This window comes from Electrophorus electricus, chromosome 4 (assembly GCF_013358815.1).
Source record: "Electrophorus electricus isolate fEleEle1 chromosome 4, fEleEle1.pri, whole genome shotgun sequence".
NCBI lineage: Eukaryota > Metazoa > Chordata > Actinopteri > Gymnotiformes > Gymnotidae > Electrophorus > Electrophorus electricus.
In genome coordinates, this window is record NC_049538.1 from 2,606,685 (window position 1) to 2,619,184 (window position 12,500).

Below are 12,500 nucleotides of genomic sequence, written 5' to 3' on the forward strand. Positions count from 1 at the left end.
GATAGTACTGAACGGCTGTTACTGTAGTGATAGTTGGAGACGTACTGCCCCCTGCTGGCTGACACTCTGAATGACATGGCTGTCTTTACCTTCTGTGCTGTGTTTCTATTGTTGATGGGTTCATTCTCTCTTTTTTTTCTCTTTTTCTCTTGTTTTTGTTCAGATGACTCAAATACCTATACTGGCTGAGTATGTTTGGCTCTTGCGCTGGTACAGTACCGTGTTTGGCTCTTGCGCTGGTACAGTACTATATCCAGTATATGTGCACTTTATTTCAGATCTGCTAGTCGTGGTTTACAGTTTTAAGCTTGAGCACACCCATAGATGTTTGTGCACAGTTTAATTGATTCTAGGATAAAAGTGTCTTTATTTGTTTTTTTAAATATCTGTATGAAATGCTGTGTGCATGGATATTGTACAATGGGGGAAAATGCATAGGATACTGTACACTGGTAGGAAAAATCCACCATAGAAGGATTTGTTTACTGTGTTTGGATGACTATAACTGAACACTGATTTGTGTAGAATGCATCAGGACTGCAGTTTTGTTTGTGTGCGTGCGTGCGTGCGTGTGTGCGTGTGCGTGCGTGTGCGTGCGAGACGTTTGTACACAGACCCGTGAGAACTGTTTGAGTGCACACCAGAGGAGCGTCTGGTCTGGCACTGTCTCAGGGCAACCCTGCAGTCATGTCTTGTCTGGGTTCTTGGCCTGTGCTGAGCAGGACGCCACGGTGCATGCAAACGAGACGGGACCTTCCTCCTCCAGTAAAGTAGATTTAATCCCAGAATCCTTTCCCACCTGCCTGGGCGGTTTCTGTCCTCTCTCTTACTACCTCTGTGTAGACCTGTACATCAGCGTTCAACCTGTCTTAGTTTCTCTCTCAAACCCGCCACACGTGCATGGGTTGTTGTGCGCTGTTTCACTACAATAAAATGCAGTGTGTTGCTTTGGGCTTCTGTGTCTGATCATATAAACCAGCCCTACACACACACACACACACACACACACAGGCTACAGTTGAGGTGGTGGACCTGCTGCTGGCTGAGGTTGGACATAAGCAGCTGTGACGTGGGGCTTCCTTTGTCCTGCTGCACGAGGTGGTCACGTACTGGCCGCGTTGACTCGTGGCACCATCTCCTGTGTGCGAGGGCCGCGGCCACGCTCTGGGTCGTGAGCGCTCATCACCAGTACGACCTCTCCTGGTCCGTCAAGGTGCCACTGGGCTGCTTTAACCTCAGCCAGTCCTTTAGGTCCAAGCTCACTGTTCAAATACCCACGGACCGCGCTCTCTCCAGACAGGTCAAAGGGCAATCGTCTTTCCAAACGAAACATTTTAACTAAGGGCTTTGTAGTGGATTTAAAAACGATATTCTGTCCGCAAATATTCGGAAGCACAAATGCTACATGAAAAACAACAACAAAAAAAACCTTAAACTGATTACTCAGATTACAGAACAGTAGTTTAAATATGAATTAGTACTGTGTAGGATTTGGATGTGTTGAACGGTGCAGTGCTTTGGCGTTATTTTTCAGAATGATTTAGGATGTTCGAGTTTCACTTGCTATAGATGAGCAACACGTACTTCACCAGGCTGACGCACTTTAAAGACTGGTGAAACAAAACATGTCTATAAAGATGCCTTGTTTTGTTAAGTCATTTAGCTTATAAAATGAGTTGATCTCAAGTGCGCTGACCAAATAAGATGCAAACAGCAGACTAAAGTGCGCCTAATTCTGGTCTCTTACGGTCCACTAGTGCGCGGAGCGTGTGCGCCACGACCACCCTGATGTGGTTGGAAAGTCCGGATGCTGCGACGGAGAGACGCCAATACATTCCCACTAATCTTAACGCTGCTCCGTGGTTAAAGAATGGCACCCTGACAAACGCAGGAAGCACAGGAACACACAGCAACACCGCTGCATCGCCTCCTCTCTGGACCGGGAGCGGGTGCTCCTTCTGATGCTTGGGTTTTGGCCTCTGAAAGCAGTTCTGCTGAACGTAGGTTAGATGTGCAATAACCGTGCGGCCCTGGGCTCTGGGTTTTACAGCGTGTTATAACCTACTCTAAGATCTGCCGGTATAATGCATCTAGCTGTAGAATTACACGTATGGCATAACTGCGTCACCATTAACATAATCTACATGCAAACAACTGCCGAGACCGGATGTTAGAACTGCTTACTTCAGCGTCCTGCTGAGGTATGACTCGTAACACAGTGGACAGATGCGAGACAACGCCATTGTCGTCGCTGGCTTCCAGCGCGTTCAGCAGTAGGATGTTACTGATGTGAGCGTGACGGTCCTGACAGGCCTTTGTAAACCTCTAACCCTGCGCTGGTCTCTCCGGAAATGACTTACAAGTGGCAGGAGGAACAAACAAGACTGTGGAACGTTTGCTTTCCTTCAACTTCCAACAACTGGAAAAATGTCCAAAGGACAGAGCATGTGAGTGGGAAGGTGTGACATCCAGACCAGGTGTTAAAGAGAAACATGCGCAGCAGCGGCCAGACCCGCTCATTCAGAACCCTGGCAGCTCCCTAGAGCCCCCAAAACTGCCTGGTTTGCTCTAGAAGTTCTTTGCATTCTTTAAAAATAATTGTTCTCTGTGTGTGTGTGTGCGTGTGTGTGTCTGGCCCCGACGGCATTCCTTGGAGGGGGTTCCTGTGTTTCTTAGGCCAGGATCAGGCCGTTCTCATTACCCTCCTGGTTCCTGGCAAGCACTGAAAGATTCCTGTATGTCTGTCACTGGACTCATGGCCTCAAGCGTCTGACAGAGTGCCAGAGCCTGGGCCCAGCATGGAGGCTCAGAGATTACAGGAATGACCTGGTTTTGTCAGCCTCTAATCACAAGACACCGTCTCAGTGTTACAGAAATGATCAGAGTTTGAGCATTTACTGAGATGATGATTCACACAGCGTGTGCGTACACTGGACAGTCCTGAGGGTCATGACCATGAGCTTTGTGTAGTTTTACAGTAGTAGCATCTGCATACTTTCACTGTCTCTCTCTGTAAGCTCCGTCTAGATCTGTCTGTCTGTCTATGCTTTTGTCTGTCTATCTAGAATGGGTTTATTGGAATAAACAATACGCAATATATGGAAAAATAAATTTCTGGTGAATTTCACACGAGCTCTAAGAGACCTGTGAGACTATTTTATAGTGCTAGTGTCCCCTCCTCCACCCGCCCACTTTGATTACCGACTGAGGAACACATGTTCCACTTTGTTTTTTTAAATCCCTAATCTGCTATCAGTGCCATCTCACTCAGACACTCTGCTCATCAGTGTGGTAGCTGCTTTTCCATGCACCACCACCAGGGGGCGAGAAAGCCCAGGGTCCTCCCTGCTCTTCCCATCTTTCTGTGTGTTCTTTTTCTTCTTCTTTTAATTGGCCATTTAAACACCACTACTAACGCTGCATGAAAATGTCCGGTCATCCTCCTCGGCCATCGGAGAGATTACGGAGGGGATCACACTGCCGCCGAGAGACCACCTCATGGATACCTGATCCCTCCTATTATGTCGTTACCGAGCCGGGCCGGCTGCCGGGACGAGATGACTGTTTACGCTTCGGCTGCGGAGTTGGAGCATGGAAGGGGGCGGGAGAAAATGCGGGGGGGCTGTTTACGCCGGGACCAGGACAGCGTAGCGCGCGCAGGGTTAACGCTGCGTGTTTGGGACAGCCAGCTGGAACGTATGACGAGGAGCAGAAGCGCGTCAGTTCACACACACACAGATCCTCCAGTCTGAGGATCTTTACTGTTTTGCAATCATTGCTCAAGTTTTTTTTCTTCTTCTTCTTTCAATCCTGTTTTTGCACCAAATTTAGCCACACACGTCTTTTCATGGAATTGTGAAGTTTTTCCCATTTTCTTGGAAGACGAAGCGGAGAGGTGCTGGTGACCCCTACCTCTGCATCTGAGCGAGAGACAGAGGAGTAAAGGCCAGAGTGAGGCTTTCGCTCCTGCGTCTCCTGCTTGGTGCTTGGCTATGCGTCTGCTCCTCCCTCGTGCTGGTAACAGCGTGAGGAGTGAGGGTGGTGCTCGTTCCTTGATGAGGAGCGAGGGAGATCAGGAGAGCGAGGTGGTCAGGCACTAACAGCCTCTGACTGTAAACAGCTTTAAGAGGAGTGTGTGTTATTTGGCGAGTGGCGGCTGGAGCCTGCCATAAACCCGTCTGTGAACTGAGCAGGAATTCAATAAACTGGGGCGGTCTGCAGCCCGGGGTCTCTGGACTGTGCACCCGCCCGCAGACCCCTAAGCAATCAGGGTCATAAACGCCCGGCCCGGGGCTCAGGGGCCGGCGGGACCCTGGCCGGGCTCTCGCTGTGAGGATTGGCCCCCGTTCAGCCCCGGGATGTGAAGCCGAGGGCGTGAAGCTGCTTCTCTGTCTCTCCGCGTTGGAGGCTGTGGGAGAGCAGGAATTTCAGCGCTTGCGAGGGGGAGCCTTAGGTCTGGTGACCTAGGAAACGAGAACTCGACTCCTGGTACACTCCCCACTATGGGTCACTGAGAGGGAAAATTCCCAAAACCCAGAACAAGAAATTTAACTTGGTTTCAGTGCTGTTTAAAGATGCCTCTTAGGGCCTTGCAACCTTTGACCTTTCTGCTGTATTGATCTAAGAGGAAATGAGCCTGTGAGAGCAGGCATGGCAGGCTGCCTGAATCTGTTCCTCAGCCTGGCAGGCTGCTGGAGTATGTTCCTCAGCCTGGCAGGCTGCTGGAGTATGTTTCTGGTGGTGGTGGTGTGGAGCTCGGTTTGTGCAGGGTGAGATGGAGAACAGAGAAGGAACATGATGGACACCTAACCTCAGGAACGCTGTGTCGCCTGGATGAGCTGATGGTGCAGATGAGATCGCCTGTTTGGTTCCGTTCTCTGAAATGCCAGGCAGGAGTTTAGCCTGTGAAGTAATGTAAGGCAGGACTGATCTGAGTCCATATGTGAGGAAAAACGAGAAAAACTCGATTTACCAATCAGGTCCCAGTTTCCTAAAATCTATTAAGGCAGAGTGCATTAGAAATGGCACTTCCTGGTTTAATAACGGTCATTACACAAATATGCACATTCCGACAGTCAGAGTGTTGATTCTGAAGGAGATCTGGACTCTCTCTGAACCCTGTTTTAGTTCACGTGGTGTAACTGAACACTGGAAGCTGAAAACTAAGCCTGAGAGATAGCAGGATATGATGTATATCTTCTCTCCCTCCCTCTCTCCATCCCTCTCTCTCTCCCTCTTTTTCCAACTTTTTTTCTTCATTTATTATGCATCAATGGCATGACTGTCACATACAATTCTACCAATACTTAATACGCACCAACATGTATTAATATCTATGTGTAGTGTTCTGTTATGGAAGTATAACAGAGAAACCAAATCCTTTTCTCTTTCTACCACCTCTTTCCTAATGTTGATTAGAGTGTATGGAAGAGAGAGAGAGAGAGAGAGAGAGAGAGAGAGAGAGAGAGAGAGAGAGACAGAGAGAGAGAGAGAGAGAGAGAGAGAGAGAGAGAGAGAGAGAGTGAGAGAGAGAGAGAGAGAGAGAGAGAGAGAGAGAGAGACAGAGAGAGAGACTGCACATCTTGTGGTGTCATTAGCAACTGACTTCATTGGTCCACAACCTCAACACTGAACACACTCCCAGACAGTGGAAGTGTGTAATACTTGCTGCCATGGTAACCTGCATTTTCCCGCCATGTCTCCTGCATCTGTCTTGTCTTTCTTTTCAGTCCCCTTACCACACATACTCACACATATACACACACACTCACACACACACACACACACTCACACACGCGAATCAGTAAAGTGATTCCTTTAGCAGGTCTGTTACTGGAGTCTGTAGTAATGCAGACTGAGTAAGTGGTGGAGGATGTGGCGTTACTGGAGTGTAGACGCTGTAATGTGGACAGGGGATGTGGCGTTACTGGAGTGTAGACGCTGTAATGTGGACAGGGGATGTGGTGTTACTGGAGTGTAGACGCTGTAATGTGGACAGGGGATGTGGCGTTACTGGAGTGTAGACGCTGTAATGTGGACAGGGGATGTGGCGTTACTGGAGTGTAGACGCTGTAATGTGGACAGGGGATGTGGTGTTACTGGAGTGTAGACGCTGTAATGTGGACAGGGGATGTGGCGTTACTGGAGTGTAGACGCTGTAATGTGGACAGGGGATGTGGCGTTACTGGAGTGTAGACGCTGTAATGTGGACAGGGGATGTGGCGTTACTGGAGTGTAGACGCTGTAATGTGGACAGGGGATGTGGCGTTACTGGAGTGTAGACGCTGTAATGTGGACAGGGGATGTGGTGTTACTGGAGTGTAGACGCTGTAATGTGGACAGGGGATGTGGCGTTACTGGAGTGTAGACGCTGTAATGTGGACAGGGGATGTGGTGTTACTGGAGTGTAGACGCTGTAATGTGGACAGGGGATGTGGCGTTACTGGAGTGTAGACGCTGTAATGTGGACAGGGGATGTGGTGTTACTGGAGTGTAGACGCTGTAATGTGGACGGGATGTGGCGTTACTGGAGTGTAGACGCTGTAATGTGGACAGGGTATGTGGCGTTACTGGAGTGTAGACGCTGTAATGTGGACAGGGGATGTGGTGTTACTGGAGTGTAGACGCTGTAATGTGGACAGGGGATGTGGTGTTACTGGAGTGTAGACGCTGTAATGTGGACAGGGGATGTGGTGTTACTGGAGTGTAGACGCTGTAATGTGGACAGGGGATGTGGCGTTACTGGAGTGTAGACGCTGTAATGTGGACAGGGGATGTGGTGTTACTGGAGTGTAGACGCTGTAATGTGGACAGGGGATGTGGCGTTACTGGAGTGTAGACGCTGTAATGTGGACGGGATGTGGTGTTACTGGAGTGTAGACGCTGTAATGTGGACAGGGGATGTGGCGTTACTGGAGTGTAGACGCTGTAATGTGGACAGGGGATGTGGTGTTACTGGAGTGTAGACGCTGTAATGTGGACAGGGTATGTGGTGTTACTGGAGTGTAGACGCTGTAATGTGGACAGGGGATGTGGTGTTACTGGAGTGTAGAGGAGTTGGTCTTACTGGTGTATAGATGTAATATGGACAGTAATGGTGTTATTTGGTGTGTATAGCATTGTCAAATTTATTTATGTATCACATTTTACAACACACCTCATAAACCAGTCCTGGTGCTTCAATCAGGGTGGGACTTTCAAATCACACATAGCACAACCCTTATTACTGTAGTTTGCTTCTGTTCAGCATTGCTATGCCACACACACTCACACACACCCTACCTGGAACTCAAACTCAGGTCAGAAGGTAAACGTGAGCTCTGACCACCGGACCACAGAGCCAAGGCACCCAATTACCCTTCCTAAGTGATGGTCTCCATCACACCATTATCCCCTTCAGAGAGTGACGACCCCCGTCACAACGGCTTCACCTCTGGAGAGTGTCCCTGTGCATTACACTGTCCATGTGTCCCTCTGCACACAACTGCCCTTTCCATCAGGGCCACACCCATGCCCCTCATCAGGGGTCCTCACACCCCTCACAGCAGGGGTGGGTTCATCAACCTGGGGCACGCTCCCGATGGGCTCACCTCCATCACACCACTGCCACCATGTGTGAAAGATGCCCCGTCGGGAGCCCCAGGATTTGGGGTTCACAGGGCCAAGAGTACAGGACACCCCTGGTAAGTTTAACATGCTCCATTTATTAGCAAAAATTGTGAAAATAAAGAAAGAGGTTTTTTTTTAAAAAAGGGTTTTAAAAGTAAACAGTAGTTCAGTAGGACGCTAATGTTCCTCAAACATGTCCTGTTAATCAACTCTGGATTGATCTTCAGCACCAGCACTCAGTCATCAAATGGCTGCAACTCCCATCTCACCAACCTCTACCTTCTGTCTACACCCCCTTAAATTCAGCCCGCTCTGGGCTGAACCAACATCTCAGGCAGGTGGGTCTACAGAACGACAATAAAATCAGTCTTAATATAATACAATGTGTGAATGTCAGTCTGGTGCACCGTTCCACGGCCATTACATCGATACATTTACTGGTAAGTCTATACCTTTATTGACTCTCTACAGGTGTTCCTCTTCGGCAGCTCCCCCCACCCACCTCATGGGCCCTTCTCACCTGCATGAGGGTTGGATCTGCTCCAGCTTCCACTTTTCTGGAACCAGGATCTCAGGTGAGTCTACTTCCTTGATTCACGGCATGTTGTATGAGCTACCTCTACTCTCTGGCAGGTGACATGGTGTTGGGGCAGGTCTCGGACGTCACTCACTGGCACCAGGTACTGATTTCCTGAGACTAAAGCGCAGCGTGGACAAGGCAGCCCAGCGCCATTCCAGCTCTGCTTCCCCCGCCTCCCTCCCTGCAGCTGTTGTCTCAAACGTTACTGTCCACTGCGTGCGGGCAGCAGGTCTCTGACGGCCAGGGGATCGTTTGTAGTGCCACATTAATCTTGGGAGAACCAGACATTTTCTTGACACCTGAAGGTCATTTATTAAGATTCCAACATCCCAGGATCATTAATTATGTTTCAATGTCGTTTACACACAAAATAGATCTTTTAAATAGATTGTGAGAAAAGGGGGAACCGTTGAGATTTTGCAATTAGTCAGAACCTGAAAACCATCTGCCCATCAAAGGAAATCCATCAGTGAGCCATTAGGCTTAGTCGTACTAGAGGAAAATGGCATGTCGACATCAGTCAAAGTGGCAATCTCCATCTGTCATGTGTTAGCAGACCTCTCCCTAGGGTAGTTCCCCTGCACCCAACCTCACACCTTCTGCATCTACAACACACACAAGCGCGTGGCCATATTCCGTCAATATTTAACCAGAATGGATGTATATTTGAACATGTGGTTTCACGTTCACAATTTGTTTGGAATACAGTGTAAAAGGGAAAGTAACCCTGGTTGCCGGGGAGACCATGACAATTCCATTATTGTTCCGTGTGTTGGTCGGGGAGTGGAGCACGACTGAGCGTGCTCAGTATGCTGTAACCATGACAGGGGAGTCAGAGTGTGACAGAGTGTTGGGGGGTGAGAACTGTCCCTGTTTGCCTGATCACCTGAACCAAGATGTGGAAAAAAACATCAGCACTAAAGGACCCAGATTCAGTGTCTCTCTGAGACCCAAAGGTCTGGGGCTTGTGGAGGGATGGTTAAAGTGAAAGACCTAAACCCACACAGTAGTCCTGTTTCCAGTCAACACCAGTTGAAAATCTGGATCTGACTCAGCTAATCTGGTTAACTAGTCTATGAGGACGTCTCAGTAAGGCTTACCACGCTCGTCCATGGGCACATCTCAATAAGGGTTACCACTCTCGTCCACGGGGACGTCTTAGTAAGGGTTACCACTCTCGTCCACGGAGACTTCTCAGTAAGGGTTACCACCCTCTTCCACGGGGACATCTCTGTAAGTATTTGCACTCTCGTCCACGGGGACGTCTCAGTAAGGCTTACCACTCTCGTCCACGGGGACGTCTCAGTAAGGCTTACCACTCTCGTCCACGGGGACGTCTCAGTAAGGCTTACCACTCTTGTCCACTGGGACGTCTCAGTAAGGGTTACCAGGCTCCTTCACTGGGACGTCTCCGTAAGGGTTACCAGGCTCCTCCACGGGGACGTCTCAGTAAGGGTTACCACTCTCGTCCACGGGGACGTCTCAGTAAGGGTTACCGGGCTACTCCACTGGGACGTCTCAGTAAGGGTTACCAGGCTCCTCCACGGGGACGTCTCAGTAAGGGTTAGCACTCTCGTCCACGGGGACGTCTCAGTAAGGGTTACCAGACTCCTCCACGGGGACGTCTCCGTAAGGGTTACCAGACTCCTCCACGGGGACGTCTCAGTAAGGGTTACCAGGCTCCTTCACTTGGACGTCTCCGTAAGGGTTACCAGACTCCTCCACGGGGACGTCTCAGTAAGGGTTACCACTCTCGTCCACGGGGACGTCTCAGTAAGGGTTACCAGACTCCTCCACGGGGACGTCTCCGTAAGGGTTACCAGACTCCTCCACGGGGACGTCTCAGTAAGGGTTACCAGGCTCCTTCACTTGGACGTCTCTGTAAGGGTTACCAGACTCCTCCACGGGGACGTCTCAGTAAGGGTTACCACTCTCGTCCACGGGGACGTCTCAGTAAGGGTTACCACTCTCGTCCACGGGGACGTCTCCGTAAGGGTTACCAGACTCCTCCACGGGGACGTCTCAGTAAGGGTTACCAGGCTCCTCCACGGGGACGTCTCAGTAAAGGTTACCAGGCTCCTTCACTTGGACGTCTCCGTAAGGGTTACCAGACTCCTCCACGGGGACGTCTCAGTAAGGGTTACCACTCTCGTCCACGGGGACGTCTCAGTAAGGGTTACCACTCTCCTCCACGGGGACGTCTCCGTAAGGGTTACCAGACTCCTCCACGGGGACGTCTCAGTAAGGGTTAGCTCAAACGCTATCACGCAAGCAAGTTCCAGTCTTGAACACTGGTGTTACAGGCACCCTTCATCTATATTGAAGAAGAAGGACCTTTATGGAGTGTTTGTATGCGTTTCACCGCGAGTGCTGTTTCACCTCACATAGTCTAAATCACTGAACAATGTCTCCCTGGGGTGAGGACAGAGAGAAAGATTTCATAATATTTCTGTTTCAGGGTATTTCTGTTATAGTGCCTGTGTAAGAGTTAAACACATGAAACTATTTTGCCAGAGTTTAAATGATGAGGGCTTATAAGTGTCATGCATGGAAACATTCGATGTTAATCGCGTGTGTGTTTACAGAAAGGGAAGATGTGTGTCTGAACATAAGCGCCTTTCAAAGTCCAACTGGGTCTGTGGTGCTGGGTTATGGAAGAGTCATAGTGTGGGTCTTTGACTGTGTGCGTATATGTGCAGGGCTATGGAAGAGTGAGACTGTCTGTTTATGGTACATGTCTGTGCGTGTGTGTATCAGTGGGCTTTGTAGCGTGTGTGCGCATGTGTGCATGTGCGTATGCCTTCAGGTTTATGGTAAAGGCATAGTTTGCATCTTTGTGGCTGTCTGTCTCTGATCAAGCATTTTCCCATGGCTGAGACAGCTGTGTGTGAGTGTGTGAGTGTGTGAGTGTGTGTGTGTGTGTGTGTGTGTGTGTGTGTGTGTGTGTTTATAGTATGGGTGTACTCGTGTGTGTCTTGCTGGACCTGCCTGTTGGTTAGGGGGACAGAGAGCTGGTGTAGTCCTGGAGTTCGTCTACTGTGTGTGTTAGGCCCACATCAGCTGGTGTGGTTCGTCTGCTGTGTGTGTGTGTGTGTGTGTGTTAGGCCCAGTTCAGCTGAGCAGCTTCACCAGTGGGTCCCACTCACAGCATGAACATCCACCAGCCATTTCACCACAACAAAGACTTTCACTACACAGAACCTCCCTTTAGAAACACTAATAAACACAAACTAGTAAAGGCTGTGAGTGGGTGGAGTCATCTCGTAACAGCAACCTATCAGAAACACAGAGTATAGGAATCAGTAATAAAAATGCCTAGTTATCAGTTATCCATAGAGCCACTTCAGCAAATGCAAAAGCATAATAATGATTTGAACATAAAGTACATATCCATAAAAAATACAGATCTGCAGGAGAGGCGGGGTCAGAGTTACAGAGGAGGCGGGGTCAGAGTTACAGGAGAGGTGGGGTCAGAGTTACAGGGGAGGCAGGGTCAGAGTTACAGGAGAGGCGGGGTCAGAGTTACAGGGGAGGCCGGGTCAGAGTTACAGGAGAGGCGGGGTCAGAGTTACAGGTGCGGCGGGGTCAGAGTTACAGGGGAGGCCGGGTCAGAGTTACAGGAGAGGCGGGGTCAGAGTTACAGGAGAGGCGGGGTCAGAGTTACAGGGGAGGCGGGGTCAGAGTGGCACTGCTGTCGTTGCTGTGTTGATTCGGGGCAGAGAAGGAGAAACACATGGCAGGACCAGCCGCTGTGGCTTAGAGCGCACGCCAAGGAGATCAGCAAAGATAACACTGAACTCCCTCTCCCTCTCTCTGGTCTGCTGGATCTGGAACTCTATACACTCAGGTATTACAATCAGATAAAAACAGTGACAGACAGAAGTTGAGCTGTTATTGTTTCATCTGTTAGCAAGCACATTAGGTCACACCAAACACACACACACACACACACACACAGCACTGCCTGATCTCTAGGGACTGGTTGCCAGACACACACATCTTTTTGGTCAGAACTCCCCCTCATAAAAGCCACACATATACAGGTTCCTCTGTGTTCTCCAGAGACCACACACACACACTCACACACACTCTCTCTCTCTCTAGCTCACATACACACAAGCGCTACGTTAGAACTCTTTATTCTCTAGAGGTGAGTCAACCAGTGACCAGTGTGACTGTTTAACTTATTCACTCAAATAACGAGTTGTAGTCCAGTCCACCTCAGCCCTATTAACCCTTATTGTATACCCCATACCCCACTATTAACCCTTACTTTATACCCCATACCCCACTACACTTACTGTATACCCCA

At 49.6% G+C, this 12,500-nt stretch overlaps 1 protein-coding gene across 1 annotated transcript in view; it reads left to right on the plus strand.

Annotated features, from left to right (window-relative positions):
* pctp (phosphatidylcholine transfer protein) overlaps positions 1-945 on the plus strand; it is an 11,098-nt gene extending 10,153 nt beyond the window's left edge. The window contains exon 6 of the mRNA XM_027031849.2: positions 1-945. This exon is cut by the window's left edge and continues 1,099 nt beyond it. The gene's annotated coding sequence lies outside the window, so the exon portion shown is untranslated.
* Positions 946-12,500: the final 11,555 nt, after the last annotated feature.